This window comes from Patagioenas fasciata, chromosome 12 (genome assembly GCF_037038585.1).
Source record: "Patagioenas fasciata isolate bPatFas1 chromosome 12, bPatFas1.hap1, whole genome shotgun sequence".
Lineage (NCBI taxonomy): Eukaryota > Metazoa > Chordata > Aves > Columbiformes > Columbidae > Patagioenas > Patagioenas fasciata.
This window is the reverse complement of record NC_092531.1, coordinates 19970106-19986573: the sequence shown is the minus strand read 5'-3', so window position 1 is coordinate 19986573 and position 16468 is coordinate 19970106. Positions and strand designations below refer to the sequence as shown.

Sequence of the window (16468 nt, the reverse complement as noted above, 5' to 3'; positions counted from 1 at the left end):
ACAGAAATCATTTTGAAGTTATGAGAAGGAAAAAGACCCTTCGGTCAGGTAACTCAGGCTCCATCTGCCCCAGGCCACTTTACATAGAATGGAAAGACTGACCACAGAGCATCTGAGCCACTAAACATAATATGTGCCAAGACATGCCTCTGAGCTACGCTTCTCTAGAATTATCAGGGTAATGCATTTTTTTGTTGTTTTGGTTCTTTTTGTAGAATTTCTGACTATAAGACCAGGATACCCTCATCCTAGACACCCAACGCTGAGCTCTCTTGCAATGTCATCTTGCAGTAAAACATCCCTCATCTGCCCATTGCACTGCAAATGAGGTTTACAATGCAACAATTTACGTTTCAGATGTAAAACATGATTAAAACATGATTAAAAACATGACATTTTACCACATTTGTTACTCTTACCTCTCAGGACTGATCAAATCATTCAACTTTTTTTTAAATGAAAGCAATCCAAACACACCTGCTTCCTACACTGCTTGGAGCAGGTATGATAAGCATGAGACAGAAGGGAGCGTGAGAGCAATCTGGACTGCGGTCTGCAGAAGAATGTCTCAGGACTCCTCCTTATCACCAGCTGAGGGACAGTGTCAGCCAAAAGCTGTTCCCACACTACATCATGTTGTCCGCCTGTGAGTAGCACCCCAGCACCCAGCCAGCTCAGCAGGGAGCTGGAGGAGACAGGAGAAGGGGTTAAAACAAGGCATCGAGAATTAACTTTCCATGTGGATAAACAGCATGAGCCCACCTTTGTTTCCATCCTCAGAAGATGTTTTGTACTGGGCAGATGGAACATGAGAAGAATGAACACTAAAGGTGTACAGAGGCAGCATCACACAACGCTGGCCATGCACTTACCAAAAGAGCACTTGCTCTGCTCAGTCCACCTGCTCCATTCATTAATATCTAACCCACCTTGCAAAAGACATCCTTTATGTCTTTTATTCCCCCAAATACAAAGCCGGAAAGCCAGCAGCTCGTGTTTCTTCCCATTTGAAATGGTCCCACCAGCAAACTAGCTCTCACACCCAGGTTTGCCCCTATTGAAAACTACCTTTATTGTTGTTGGCCGCACAAACTTATTCCACATCAGCATCCACAATGATTAACTACCACAGCAAGCATGTGTCCTGCATCTCAGGTACACCATGTTCCTGGGGAAGCGTTGCTGTTACAAGGCAATGGGAGGCAGAGGCGAGGACTGGAAGGAAAGTACCCTAAGGCAGCCAGAAAATCCTTACCAGTTTTTGATGGAGAAATTTCCAGCCCTTTCTGGATTGGAGCAGCAAGAGGAAAGAACACTAAATATAATCCTGTGCCTTCACAGGGCAAGGAGGGGAACATGAGCAACAAGAGGAAACTTCCTCAAATGTCGCCAGATGCATCACAGCTAAATGGAAAGGATGAGCATCTGGGTTGATGATGTTCAGACATGTAACAGGATTGAGAAAGGTTCTCAACACGTTTAAAGAATTCAAAGAGTATGTTCAAACACAGCAGAGAAATACAGGTATATCCCAAAACAGGCACAATCACAAGCAGCTTAAGCATACCTTGAAAAAGAGTAGGGTTCATTAAGCTGCCATCTTGTAACTTTTTGTAGGTTTGAGGACCCAACTTTGTTCAATGTCTGGCGAGAGACGCTCGTTTTTGCTTCACGTGAATAGTTTCCCCACCTCCAACTTATCACCCTCTCAAAAGTACTGCAAGAAAAAGCTATGAAGGCTGATGTTGGATCCTTGGGTCTGACAGGTCCAACGGGAGATCTCTTTCAGGAGCAGAAACTCCCAATTTCTCCATGAAAAGGCAACTCCCAGCAGTTCATTTAGATTCCACCATCCTCCTGTATTTGTATAATGGGACTTTGTTCCTCCTGTGTATTCTAAGTCACGAACAAAGTCAAGAACTGCTGGCAATGCTCAACCAGCCGTGCTTTGGTTGGTTAGATATTATAACACCAAGGTACCTAGACATGGCCTTTTGGGCACTCTGTGCCAGGCAGCTCACAAACACTAAGCAGAAACACTGCTGGGTCTTGAAAGACATCACAATCTGTGCCAATGCTCTTTATTACTCTTCAGGAAATGACAGGCTCATTTTCCAGCGTGATAAAGTCCAGCGAATTCTTCCTAAACTGGATGGAAATCTGAAAGCTTAACAGACATAACAAATTGTGCATTATCTGTATTATCGAGCCACTCTTACACAAATAAATACATCTAAATTAGACTCCAATCTGCAAATCCTCCATGTGAATAGTAGCTCTGACTTTAGTGAGGCTACTCCTGTAAGTCAAGGAAAGATGGGTCTTCTCTTTTATACTATGTAAACCATGGGTGAATTAAATTCCTCCCACACAAATCTCTTACATAATCCCTGCCACAGTTTGCTCCTGGCTCATAGGTTGAATATTCATCTCCACACAGCTTCAAAAGGTATATGCTTTTCAGCATCACTTTCAGGCACCTTTTTCTTTTTCCTGGGGAATGTACTGTGAATTGAAAGAAGGTGGTGGTTTTTTTTTTTTTTGCATTCTCTTGTAATGTAACAACAAGATTTATGTTCCTTGCAATTAAAAAAATTGTAGTCCAAGAGCATAGCTAAAACCTTAAAAGGACTAAATATGGAGAGAGACCTGGAAGAGTACTCGTTACCACCACCTCCAACACTAATATTTCCTTCAGGCCTAGGGCTCTAGGTAGCAATTGTGCATCAATGCCATGTTCTTGCCTGGACAAGTTTATTTGCTGTATGTTTTTAGTAACATACAGACCACACATCTTAGAAGGTCACGGCAGCACAGAAGCTAAGCCTAAAAGCCAACAGCAGTCAGGAAAGAACATCAACTTTCCCAGTATTATCCATGTCAGCAAACATAATTCCGCATCACTATTTGTGCCTTTTAAGGCACATCTATCTGTCTGCAAGAGGACTTCTCACCTGATATAAATTATCACATAAAAAAGGGACAATGCACAAGGGGTCACATTTGCATATATCTTCCTTATCCTCTCTATAAGCACCTGATTTTTAAAGTTGCTCAAATAGCCCCAACACTGCACATTAAAATGGAAAAGTCACTGGATGACACCAGCAACCTCCCAACGCAATCTCCAGCCTTGAGATGCTGAACGCCTTTTGTTCATCCCCTTCCCCAGGGCTCAGGAAGATGCTGGACAGACAGCGAGTGGCAGGGGGGGTGCAGAGCACGGCAGTGCCTCTGTAAGGGAGGGAGACCCCGCCATCGCCAGGCTCCTCCTCCCCTTCCACAGAAGTCCACTTCAGCTCCAAAAATACACCGGTGGTGTGGAAGACCAAACGCACCCATGATTTCAGTGCGGAAGGACAGGTTAGAGCACGAGTCAGCTTTGTCTTAAGAGGTCAGATTGATAAATGCCACTCCAGAGCTCCCAAGTCAGTGGCACTTCAATTATCCCATGGAGTAATATGAACTTACGTTCATGAGAAACTATAGATGCAATCAAGTCACAGGAACACGAAGAAACAAGCCCTATAGTCCTCTTATTAATCCTTTTTTTCTTTATTTCTTTATTTATTTAATTTAAAATATCAACCTGTGCATTGGCAAAGCTTTTCAACCTGTGCAGTACATAGAGGAGCAGGTAGGCTTCACAGATGCTTTCATTAAATGCCAGTTAATTTATTCCTTCAAGTATATGATGGTTAGTTAAAGAAACAGATTAAACAAAATTGGTTTGTCAGCCCAGGGTCAGCTAATATAAATAAATGGACTGCTATCTTAACAGATTTTTCTTATTGCATTGCAATGGCTTGAAAATTTTGTTTCATTATGCAAATGCAAGGAGGTCATGACCAAGCCAGCATTCAAATAAAAATTGTTCCAAGTCGCTAAATGTATCCCAGGTTCTTGTAATTCCCCATGCAAATAAAGAGCAGCAAATGTTTATCCCTGTTTCCCCCAGCATTACACTCCCGTAGCTGAGGCAACCACACCATGCCAAGCAGCTCAGGACCTTTTAGAAAGATTAACTTCTCAAACAGGCATAAACAGCAAAAGTTCAGCTCCAGCCAGCAGAGGTGAATGGTGGGCACACAACTCACGGGCTGGGGTACAGCAGATCATGGGATGACCTCCTCGTGGAGATCATCTCCCCACCTAAAACTCCACTCACAACAGGGTCAGCCCTAAGTCTTTTAGATTACCCAAGGTTTGGTTTGTTTGCAGAATGCCATTCTTTGCTAAACAAACTGCTGAGAAAAAAAAGAAAAAGAAAGAATAAAGGTAGCAAGGACTGGCTGGAAAGAAGATAGGAAAGAACACAGCAACAAGTGCTAAAGGCATCCAGAACAAAATTTTATGTGCTGACAACATTCATGACACGTCTCAGCATTGCCAGGGGCTGAGGAATACTTTAGATTAGCAAAAAATGTCAACTCTCTAGGTCCTGCTGCACATTCAACTCAATCTTACCCCATGATGACCACAGCAATTCAAATCCAGGAAACTGCAACTCCAAGACTCCTAAGGCTGCTGGATACAACTAAGCATAAAAAAACCACTTAACTTCGTAACACACACCAGTTTAACAAGACCTAACCCAGTTTAACTAAAACTGTACAACCAACTTCCTCCTTCCTTTCCTTCCTCTCCCACCCCTGGGAAAAATGTGAAATACAAGTTAATGCTGCAGTAGGCAAACATTAATAGTGACTGAAACCACTTAACCATCTATTCTCCTTTCCCTTCCCCTCATTTTTATTTTAAGAAAACCCACATAACCCCTGAGAAGGGTTCCAGCATAACAGAATTTTTCCTCCATTGCTAGACTGAGTATAGACCTGATTTAGGATTAAGTGCAATTCAACACATACTTTATCTCAAACCATAAATATCCAAGATTAAGAGATGCTGAGGGAATTGTCTGAGAGGACCACACAAAAAACAACAACAAATTATTTTGTATCATCCACACAGTGAGCTCGTTGCACAAGGGTAATTGCAAAGAGCTGAACCACAGTTCACAGCACCTAGATGGGGACTATTCACGCAATTTTCAAGGACCTGCAAAACGCTTCAAACTTCACAAGAAAAACCCTGTGTTCTGTAAGTCAGCTCTACTCCATTTCATTGCGTTCAGAGTGTGACCGATGTTAGGAGTCTGATCAAATTCCTTGCTTTATCCACGCTTGAATTAAAGCTTTGGCTCAGCGAGGGGAAGCAGACCAAGTTACATGAACTTTTCTTTTCTCAGCGGACGCCGGCCGTAAGTGTTGGTGCCAGCACCACAGGTGACATCAGCAAGTCCCAGGGAGTTTCAGTCTGGTTACAAACAAAGGGATTTTGGCTTTTGATGAAGCAGGTGGTATTTCTGCATCTCTTGTTAAGACAGTCCAGTGCAAAACTTTTGTTTTCATCTGTAGATAATATATTAAGCCTCTTTAAAAGTCCAGACTACTCAGATCTGGGAAGTGGGAATTTCTTCAAATAACTAATCAAATCACGCTCACATGGTTGGTTTTCAGCTGTCTACTACTGATAAATACCAAAAAAGTTTCAAAATATTTATAGGTCAGATAGGGGCAGTGTGAGTGCCTCACAAAGGCAGCAGGTGCCACTTCTGAAGAGGGAGCACAACATCTGGCCACAGTAGCTATATCAATTCCAGATGACCTTCCCCAAATCTCTCCTGAAAAAGCACCTTCTCATTCTGTCCCTGCCACAGGCAGCACCAAAACACTTTTGGCTTGTAGCCTTCATCCCCACACATCCCTAACTTTGGTCCAGGTTCAGCTGCTGCTCTTCTCCAGCTCCAAGGATCTCCATGCCCATCATGGGGACAAGAGCAGCTAATGCTAACCCAGCTCCTCCTCAGGGAAGCAAATTAAAAGTCCAAATGGTTTCCCTAAAGGGCAAATGCCAGACCTCTGTGCAGGGCCTGGGGAAGAAACAAGGAAGGAACTGGAGAAAGAAATGCTTTGTTTGCTGCCAGGAACCAATGCCCATCATCATGCATGTGGGGAAGAGTGTCAAGATATCCACGGGCACCCCTGGAACAGGGCGAGGAGAGATAAGAACCTTTATTGGCTTCAAACAGACTTCTATGGAGTCTATGGATGAGATCATAGAATCACGGAATGGTTTGGGTTGTAAACGGTCTTCAAAGATCACTTAGTCCAATGCCCCTGCCATGCACAGAGATACCTATCACTAGATCAAGTTGCTCAAAGCCACATCCACTCTGACTTTAAACACTTTAAATGGGAACAGATCCTCGAGGGACAGAGTGGCAAACCCATGGCAGAAAGGAGGATGAGGAAAGAATTGATGGCTTGGGTCAAATTGGAGGAGTGAGCAAACAAGGAAAGAACCGGGTCAGGGTGAACCTGCGTGACTCAGCCCAGCACTTGCACAGCAGGAGCTGGAAATCTCCACATTTAAGAGCATGCACATGCAAATGCAATTTTACAATCCTACAGCACTTTTAAAGTGCTACAAATGCTCCATAAATATTAATTAAGAAATAGCACCTGCAAATCAGAAGCATAAGATGGAGATATCGCCATCTCAATATTTAACAGCATAATAACGCAGGGAGCAAAAACTGCTTTTAAGAAGTCCCATACCTATAATTCTCCTGTCTCAAAGAACCCAGGCTGTGTCCTCCAGCCAGGCTGCACAGCACTTGCTAAAAGAGGCTGTTCAGTATTTGAATTCAGACTCCTGTTTCAGTGCGTGACCCGATGCCTTGCACACCGCAAGCGATCCCACTACAGCCGTCTCCCTAAGCCAGACCTTGATCGCCAGCCAAGCCCAGCGCAGAAGTAACCTTACCGAAGTAACACCAGTGTGTGGTTGTAAAGTGTGATTCTGTGCTTGAGTTTGCCTTATCTGCCTTCCCTAGCGTTTTGGCTGCACAAATTATCTTCAGCAGTTTCATCTTAAAGTTCATGTTTTAGAGCACCGATTTCCCTGAAAAATATATATATATTTTTTTAAATTGCTTTTATTAGGTCAACCACATCTGCAAGTTTTAACAGACTACTTCTTTGTCAGCCGTCTAGTTTCAAATTCACCTTTACATATAGCTTAAAAGGAGGCAAAAAGTCACCACAGCAAGCAAGTGGGATGTGATGCTTAACATAAAGGTTTATGTGAATACACTTTAGAGTGCCAGCTGAGGGTCAAAAAATAATTAATTTACTGTGCAACGCAGGAGAATTAAGGAAAAGGAGGAAACCTAGGCAAAACTTGGAAATATGTATACTTCTGATTAATACAAGGCTACTAGGAAAAAGCAGATGTGAAATCACACCATGTTTCATTCAGGGGAAAAGCCAAAGTCTGCAAGAGCCAAACAGAACTTACTCTGTGCAGTGGCAGACACTGAAATGCAGCAAACGTTACTCCTTCAACATTAATAAAACATGTTGTATACAGAGCATTATTTTTTTCTTCAGTCCTTGAAACCTTGCCAAGTCATAAGCTTTTTATGGGAACATTGAAACAGATGTTGATCAGACCCATACCCATATGAGTTTTAAATGTTACCACCACTTAGAGGTACAGGCTTCCCCCCAAGTCTCCCACGCATCTGCAAGTTTGTAATTTTTTGAAAAGCCTGATGAACTAAAAGCCCATACACCCTCAGTCTAAAATACTGAATTCACTCTTGGATTAAAAGCTGAACTCAGGCCTTGAAAGCACTACAAACTCCTCCACCCCTTAATATTAATTACCTCAAAGGCAAACTTTTTACATTTTATATATGAAAAATGATACTTATTTGGTAAAAAAATTACAGAGCCAGAGGTCACCTCATTACCAAGAATACTATATTCTCTTGCCCATTCCTCCCCATGTTCATTAGCATCTGCTTTTCCCAAGTTCTAAGCTTTATTTTTTCAAAAATGTAACACCGATTCAAAAAATGCAATTAGTTTGGAAGTACAAGGCCGCTGGCATCCAGACAAGCACTTCATCGTTTTGTTGTTGCATCTAATGTGATAGAGCTTCAATTGAGTTCCAAAACTTAAAAAAAACTAACAGGCTTCTTCCTTTCTAATTAATGCAGTAATGAAATTTAACAGCCTGGCATGGAAGCTTCTCTCCAGCATTATGTTTTTGGAATTACTCATCTACTCCCACACTCTACAAGACTTTTTGCAACATGCTACCCAGTACTTTACCCTTTCCAGTTTAAAGGCTTTGATTTGGAGTCCTCTGTATCAAACCAACTAGGGTAGCAAAGATGCTGCACCAGAAGATATGCAAAATATCTGCTATCCTTACCATCTACTCATCCTACATGCCTCCTATCTGCATTCTGTAACTTCAAAATCTGTGTCCATTGCAACATATCTCCATTCTATCATTGATACAAATTTTAAAAGGTATTAAGTAGGTGTGCAATGTCCTAAAATTTAAGAGGAAATGGACAAAAAGCACACAGCCTACATCCACGTAGGTCTCTTTCAGGTTCCTGGGCTGGGAACTTCTGTGCTCTTTGTATACCATCTTGATTTATGTTTATTTAAATAATGACAAATATTAGTTTTAAATTTATAGTCATTGCTGCATAAGATGTCTCCAATCCCTATCAGAATAAAGAGCTTATACTAAACAAAACAGTTTGTTTAGACTACTAGTACATCTAATAGGAAATACTTAGAATCCCATATGTTCAAAGCAGGACAAAATTACAGCCTATCTTTCCATAAAGGTCTCCTATTATATCTCCTTCTACCAAGAGGCCAGAAGGATCATGTGCAGATCACAAGGCCTGAAAGTTCAAGTCAAGAGAAGCTGGTCTGCAGAACCTCTGAGTCCATCAAAAATGTCACACCAGGCCCAAAAGAAAAAACCAAAAAGTAAAACAAAACAAAAAAACCACGTCGTGTTTTGGTAGCAGTAAAATGGCTAGAAAACGTGGGAGAATTAAGGAAGGAAAAAACAAGCCAAAATACATACATTCCTCCTTAATGCAAAGCTACTAGGAAAGAGCAGATGTGAAGTCATGCCTTGTTCATTCAGGGCAACAGCAAAGAACTAAAACAGCCGCTCGAGCTCACTCTGCACAATAAGCAACAGTGAAATAAGAGTTCAAGGACAGCAAGACTATGACTTCAAGACTTTCATACATTATTTGTGTTGGCTGTCCCATCGCTCCCTTATTAAGGAAAGGCCAAAGCTTTTATTCTGTTGTTCTTATTATTCATTTGTATCCACAAACACACAGAAGTCAAAGGTTCAGTAACTGCAAAGCGCCCAGCACTTAAAAGAATGTTGGTCTCTGTCAGACCCGTCTGACTGGGATGTACAAAAATTCAGAGGAAGATTTTGGAATTCTTATGTTTCATATCATCTTAAAACTAATTTTAAGACTAAGGCAGATTAGAAGAATTAACCATCTATTGTATAAAACCTTGTATTTGTTTCTATTGTTGATAGCTACGGAACAAAACCTCTTAGGGCACAACACACACACCTGTATGGGAACAGGAGAGGTCACCTCCATCCAGCATGCAGAGACCCAAAGTAATCAGCGTGACACAAATACCACAATTGTACCCAACAGCCCAAACACAGTAATACAGCAACTTTCCATCACAGAATAAAAGAAAACTATGTTCAGTAAAACCAAAAGTGAGTTTTAATGCTACCTTAAAATAACCACTCTCACACGCAAACCAGTCACTGGTACGGGCACTCAAGTGTGAAAACAAAGACAGAGCATCACCCTCTCCTTCTCCTTTGAGTGCATTAAAAAAATTACATGTTTCTATAAAGATGTTTCTTTGTATCCAGGTCCTGTATTTTGTTTCATACTGATTTTGTACTCTGGAACTGTGCTTGTACAAGAACTAGCAGAGCAAAGCATTTCTCCACGGTTGATGCTCTTTTGTGCTAGGACCACAAATAGAAATTGCATGAGATAAATACTTAAAATCATGGATATTTAGTGAAATCTCCTCAGCACAATTTACATGCCCTCTCGCCTAGTGATTGCACCAACTCTTCCCTCTATCTATACACTGGAAAAACACTTCCCCAATTTGTACACAAATTGACAGCAAGACGGTTTTGAAAGGGAAAGAAAGAGAAAAGCAGCACTCAAAACTCCAAGGATTACGCATGAATAAGCTGAAGCCCAATAAACTTGGCTACTGAAGAAGGATAATCTTCTCTAGCTTATCGCCAAGTGGGTCAGACAGAGGAAGAACTTCAGCAATCTTCAAAGTCAAAGCAGATGGAGAAGTGAATAAATGCCCACGTGAGCGAACAGGAAACAAGCTTCTGTTTGTTTTAGTTTGTTTCAGAGCTTCAGTTTTCTAGACACCATCAAAAATATCAGACCTTTAACTGACATGGGCAGAAGAGCTTACTTCTGTAACAAGTATTACGAGAACTGCAGAGTAATTACTTAAGATTGCTATTGAATTGCAAAAAAACGATGTCCTGGTGTCAGCAGATTGAGGATGTTGCTGAGCTGGGCAGCAGGGAAACAGGTAAAGTGGAGGAAAGGTGCTAAGAGCCCGATACTGCGAGAAACATTCTTTGCTTTGTAGCTATGAAAAAATCTCTAAGGATTCCTTATCATTAGTGCTTCAGTATCACTGAGAAATATTTATGTAGCTGTAAAGTTGGCTCTACTTTAGAGCTAATTGTAGCTCTAAATAAAGCATTTTTAAAAAATAACACGCAAGCTTGTAACTAATTTTTTTATTCTTTTTGAAATAAAAAAAAGCCAGCAGTCTACACATGCCACAGAATAAGCATAGATCGCATTCCTTAAGAAGCTGAAGTTGACCTCTTGGTCCTTTCTCAGGCTTTACATCTCGAGACAAGATCTGGGCCAGGACCATTTCCATATAGAGGGATGCATCTCTGTCTCAAGCTAACCTCATCATCCAAGTGGTGAAACCTAAAACCAACTAATCTCTCCCAGGGTTATGCTTGTGGAACTGGGAATCCCTCCATCTGCCTCAGCAAAATAAAAAGTTCACTGGCTGCAAAATAAGCACTACATTAACTACAGAACAATAGCCCCTCCAGTCAATGTGCTTTGTGCCACCCACCAAGGGCTAACCATTTTCTATCAGATCCCTCCCCTAAAAAGTAAAATATTTCATACTTTGAAGAAAGAGCTTGGGCAAGCTGACAATACACAACTTCTTTTGGATCCACACCTAGGAAGGACTCCCTTCCTCCCTGAAATCCTGTGAGTTTTGCAAGCTTTCTGCAGTCAGAACCAGCAGACCCTGAAGGAGCACAGAAATATAGTTTACCATGTTGCTTTTAAGCAGGAGTTTTTAAATTGACTGAGCTGGGAACCATGGTAGAAGTATTCAGTGCTATAGTTTGCTAGGGAGACACAGAGAGCCAAGGATGTGCTGAGGAGATGCTCACCTTCCAAAGAAAATACTGCTAAAAGAAATAGGCATCCTTCCACCACCTATTTTAGGAGACGGTTGCTGAGCTGCATCAGCTATTCCACTGTGTCTCTAGGAGTGGTTTTTGCCCAAGACTTCTTCTGAAAGAGCCAGATCTGCAAAATTTGGAAGAAAACTCCATAGGAAGAGACACTGAGGAGTTGCACAACATCAACCCACTCCAGATACATACATCTTCCTTTATGCAAACTCAAGTGATCTCATATTCAAGCCAGGTTGTCTGGAGCGTAGACAAGAATAGAATAGGTATATAAAGTCTTTGCTTGTTTTTCTGTGTGCGAGTGTTTAACTAAACATCAAGAAGTTTGCTAAGAAGAGTGAAGGAGTGGGGAGAGGCTGTGCTACGGGTAACAATAAGAAGGGACCTTCAAATTGTAATCCCTTTAGCATTTTTTCTTATTATCAGTTATCACCACAAGCTGAAGAGTTAACTGTCTTGCTTTATACAACTTCTTACTATGACAACTATACCTTTTAGCAAAGATACTTTCATTCTCATGGCAGCTTTAAATATTTTAAGATGCAAATCAAGGATCCCCCAATGTGTCTTTCCCCAATAAAATATATATATGTGTGTGTGTGTGTGTGTAAAACAAAACAAAACTGGAAAAAAAAATGTTATGCTTGAAGGACCATGTAAAATTGTATTTGCTACAGACACACCTTTTCTCTGCACTCTAGTATAGAGGGAAGAAAAAAAGAGATGTAAGTTAACAGAAACTCATATCAGCTTTTTAATAGCACCTCCACAAAAAGGAGGGGGTTTTCCCCCCCTCTTTTATGTGACACATGCATTTGACCTGGGTCAACGCTGATGTAGGGAGTTGAAAAGGAATCACCTGATGAAACAGAAACACGCTCCCCTCCGAACGATATTGCAGGAATCACAGCCAAGCACCTCAACCACAGCAAACACAGTAAGAGCTTTCTCGAACAGCACACGTTCTGTGTCAGCAGAGCAGCATTAATACAAAACTCAATTCAAATAAAGGAGTAATGACCCTTCGGAAAGGGTAGGGCTTCATCAGGCTTCCACTGTACCAAACAAAGACCATCTAAGATGTTCAAACCATTGCAAAAAAAAAAAGAAAAAAATTATTAAATCAAAAGGAGGAAAACAGTGTCAGCTTTGTGTGCGTTTCGTTGTTGAATAATGACAGTGTTTACCTTTCCAGCATAACGCATTACTGCTCTGGGCCCAACTTTAAAGTAGAGTACATGACAGAATTAATTACGTCCTTTCCTCTTAACAACAATTCCCTAGGTTATTTATTAGCTAGGTCTGCATATATTCATAGATGTGCCTAATGCACAAAGTTGAAAGGATTTAAAACTGATGCCTAAATACTTCCCTGGTTTGCATACTCCACTCTCTGGATGGGCAGCAGCATCAATAAATACAGCCTCAGGCTGCAAATTAGTCACTCCTTAAACTACATAGAAGTCAAGGGAAACGTGGGTAAACTGCAAGCACGCTGTGATGGGAAAGCACATCTCATGAGCAACGCATTGCTTGATCCCAAGCAACAAGCTCCCTGAGATACGTACCACGGAGAGCTCTGCCAAGGTCTTTTTTTCCGAATTAAAAAAACACAACGGATGCCAGCCCTGTCTTACAGTCGCACTCCTGCTTGAGGTTTAGCAAAATGTCACAAAGAACATCGATCAGGACTAGAAAGTCCACCTTAGGTGGAGCACCCGCAGCTCGGAGGCGACCGGCCTGTGTGTGTGTGTTTCTGGGAAAGGCAAAAGCCACACCACAAAAGGCACCTGGAGTTCAGTATCTGGGCAAAGGAACGGCAGACAGATAAACCCAGACAAGCTACCTAAAAGGAAAACTAAAGGGAACCCAAGAGCCTCTCTGGAGTTTTGTTTTGTTAAAATGAATTTTGAAGGCTGAAGACCTATTCACTCTCTGAAAGTCTTTCCAAAGAGGGACAAATGCCAGGGAGAAGCAGACTGAATACGAATTCTCATTTAAAACTGGATCAGTTTAATTTCATTGAGGTACATGATCTCCAGGGACAGAGGTCAGAAGCCTCTACACTGACCATCCACTGGAAGAAAACCAAAGAAAGGGTGGGTACAGCTACGGACCCAGTGGCAGAAAACACAGAGAGGAAAAGAAAGCCCTTTGACAGATACTTTACAAAGAACAGCAGCACTTTTATCTTCATCAGCATAGATGCCAGGTTACTATATTCCTGTGTGAATACTGCAGTCGCTGTTTGGCCTTAGTTGGAGTTGCTTGTAAACCTGGATAATACATCAAATTAGCCGCATATCCGAGGATGAACTTGTTGCCTTGCAACAAAGGTCAATCAAATCTTCTCTCCATCACAAAGAAAGGAAAACATGGTACATTCTGGTACAACAGCACACTTAGTCCTTCCACCCATCACCCAAGCCATTGCTGGGCTGCACATGGGCTCACAAGAACATTCCTGTGCTATGTAATAGCACAGGAACTCTGTTAACTAAAGTATTTATAAGTAGACAAGACCATGTGGAGGCAATCAACGTTCAGAAACCCTGTTTATCACTGATCAGCTTGAATTTAGCATCTTAGACATGTAGATGGGGTTCAGAGGATGGAATGGGGGGAATGCTGAATTTGTTCAAGTTCTCCCATCTTTTGTGCTAAAAGCATATAAAACTCTCAATCTTCTTATGATTTGCCCTCCACGTCAGAAACTCCTACCTAGAACTGTTGAAGGAAAGATAGAGAAAGGGATGGAGGAAGAATGACTGTATCTACAGACCTGGAAGCATTAAGGTTTCATTTTCCTAACAAAATGACACTGATACCAACAAACCAAGTTTACTTTTCAGACAAGAAAACAACCAAATGCAGAGCACCTCTTGAAAAAAAAATAAATCAGTGAGATTATGCAGTAATGTGCAGATGAAAGCTGTATTTCATTATCCTGTACTATGTCCACTTCATTTGATTAAATTAATAAATGAGGTCCTTATGTCATACTAGAGGCATTACCCCAACTTTTGTTTACTACATCTCTCTAGCCTTAACCACAGCACACGCAGCACAGCTGGCTGGCAGCTCACAGTTACAACACAACATGCAGAATAAGTTAAGATAGAGGAAGTGATTCTAAAAAAGACTCACAAACCAAAATTTAAAAAAATTAAAATCTTGCTTCACTTACCTAAGCAAAGTTGTCATTAGAGAGTTTTCAAGTACTAAAATCCAAGAAAAAAGGCCTGAAAAAAACCACAGAAAAGGGGAAAACTTTAGTAAGTAGGATAACTCAATTTTTTCTTGGGAAGATGAAAATTCAGTGATTTAAAGAAAAGAATAAGTATATTCATGCCATCAGTTGCATTTCAGATAGCTATTTGTAACGAAAAGGTGCTCCTCAGGCAGCAACCATATCCAAAACAATAGGGCAGATTTTCCAGTGCTGCTGCCATCATTATACCAGTGCAATTCCTCAAATGTCAATCACATTGGACTGCAATAAAACAAGCGTTATCCAGCAGACAAGTCAGGCCTAAGGCAATTAGCTAAGTTGCCCCATTTAGATTTTCAGTCATTTGTTCCTCCCATCGAGCTGGATTATCAGAAAGTCTGGACCAAGTTGTGGGGTGGGAAGTGAGGAGGAGTCACCCACTCCAGTAAGGCAGGAACTGAAAGTGTTGCATATAATAGAATACCCAAACCACCCCAGAGCTAATTGCAAAAGACTGCAAGACAGGGTGGGTTGTTATTAAGAAAGCTGTGGGACACAGAACTTCATTATGGGTATAAAAATCCAAAGCACAGTGCAAGTTACTGGTAGAAATGGCATGTGGCCATAACAGGTCTTACCAAAATCACTGCTACCAAAAAAAGCACTCCAGGCTCATTAAGACTCATGAATGCAGACTAAAATAAAAAACACACCCAAACTAACTGAATATGGATGACTGCAAGCCTCCAAATCAAAGAGGGAGCTGATCACTGTTTAAGAGGAAGAAGTCGTTGCTTGTTCCAAGATTAAAAACTTATAATTCTGGCCCGAGCTGAAGCACTATCATTCACTAATCTGGTACAATTTAGTCGGGCTGATCCTCTGCTCAGACAAACAAGGCATTATCAAAAGTTCCTCTATTCATTTCGCTTCCTGTTAGGCAGTGAAAGCCCCTTTTATGCGCTCCTCGAGAGGCTGTTAAAGCCAGGGAGGACTTTCCGATAGAGAAGATAAGGTAGTTGGATTTATTCATGAGAGGAGGAAGGGAAGTCATACGAGCTGATTACAGCTGCTCCAACACTGAAGAGAGGAGGGTTTGGAGGAGGGACATGGAAAATGATGGATTTCTTATTAATAAGCATTATACCAATAGTATTATTGCTGCAATTAGACATTACCTCTCCCCATATTCAACTATGGAATTGAGATTTTACTCTTCTTAAAAGAAGCTGGCATCACCAGGTATGCACATGACATTGACTCTGGCTAGTTTATCCTTTGATCTCGGGTTTTGTTCTTTTTTTGAATTTTTTTCATTTTCTCAATCTCTTAAAAATACTCTGTCATGTCCTTGTATTTTTGAATTATTCAGAGGGACGACACTGTCTAGGAAAAGCTCTCTGGATTAAGTCAGTTCATGTGCAATTTTCAGGGTCAGATCCTGTTCTTATTGCCAACATGAGCACTCAGACTTCAGTGGAGCAGGATGGTGATTTCCACATTACTTAACATGTGTCAGCAATTTTGAACAGTTGCTTCGCAGATTCTCAGAGCTAACCAAGCAAAGCCCCACCACCGAGAGCCCAGTATAGCACTTGGCTGATGAAAAGCTGCCTGGAAACTCTATCAAGCCTCTGAACATCCCCCCTATTAATGTTCAAACAATCTGGTATAGTTAAAATAGTTTTTAAATGTAACAAGATGGAAATACAAACAAAAACACATTTCTCAAGTTTAAAAACATGGAGCTCAAGCAGCAAAACTCTACCAAAAAATAGGGCTAACAATAATGGTCGCAGGGGTAAATGCTGCCTCTTCCTTCCCCTCTCT

General features: G+C 41.2%; 1 protein-coding gene across 14 annotated transcripts in view; it reads right to left on the bottom strand.

Annotated features, from left to right (window-relative positions):
- Positions 1–16468, bottom strand: part of AKAP13 (A-kinase anchoring protein 13) — a 215210-nt gene that overhangs the window by 179244 nt on the left and 19498 nt on the right. For 13 of the 14 annotated variants that reach the window (XM_071814007.1, XM_071814010.1, XM_071814015.1 and 10 more), the window contains exon 2: positions 14615–14669. The exons of the other annotated variant lie outside the window; for it this stretch is intronic. The gene's annotated coding sequence lies outside the window, so the exon portion shown is untranslated. The remainder of the gene's footprint in view (positions 1–14614; positions 14670–16468) is intronic. 14 annotated transcript variants of the gene reach the window in all.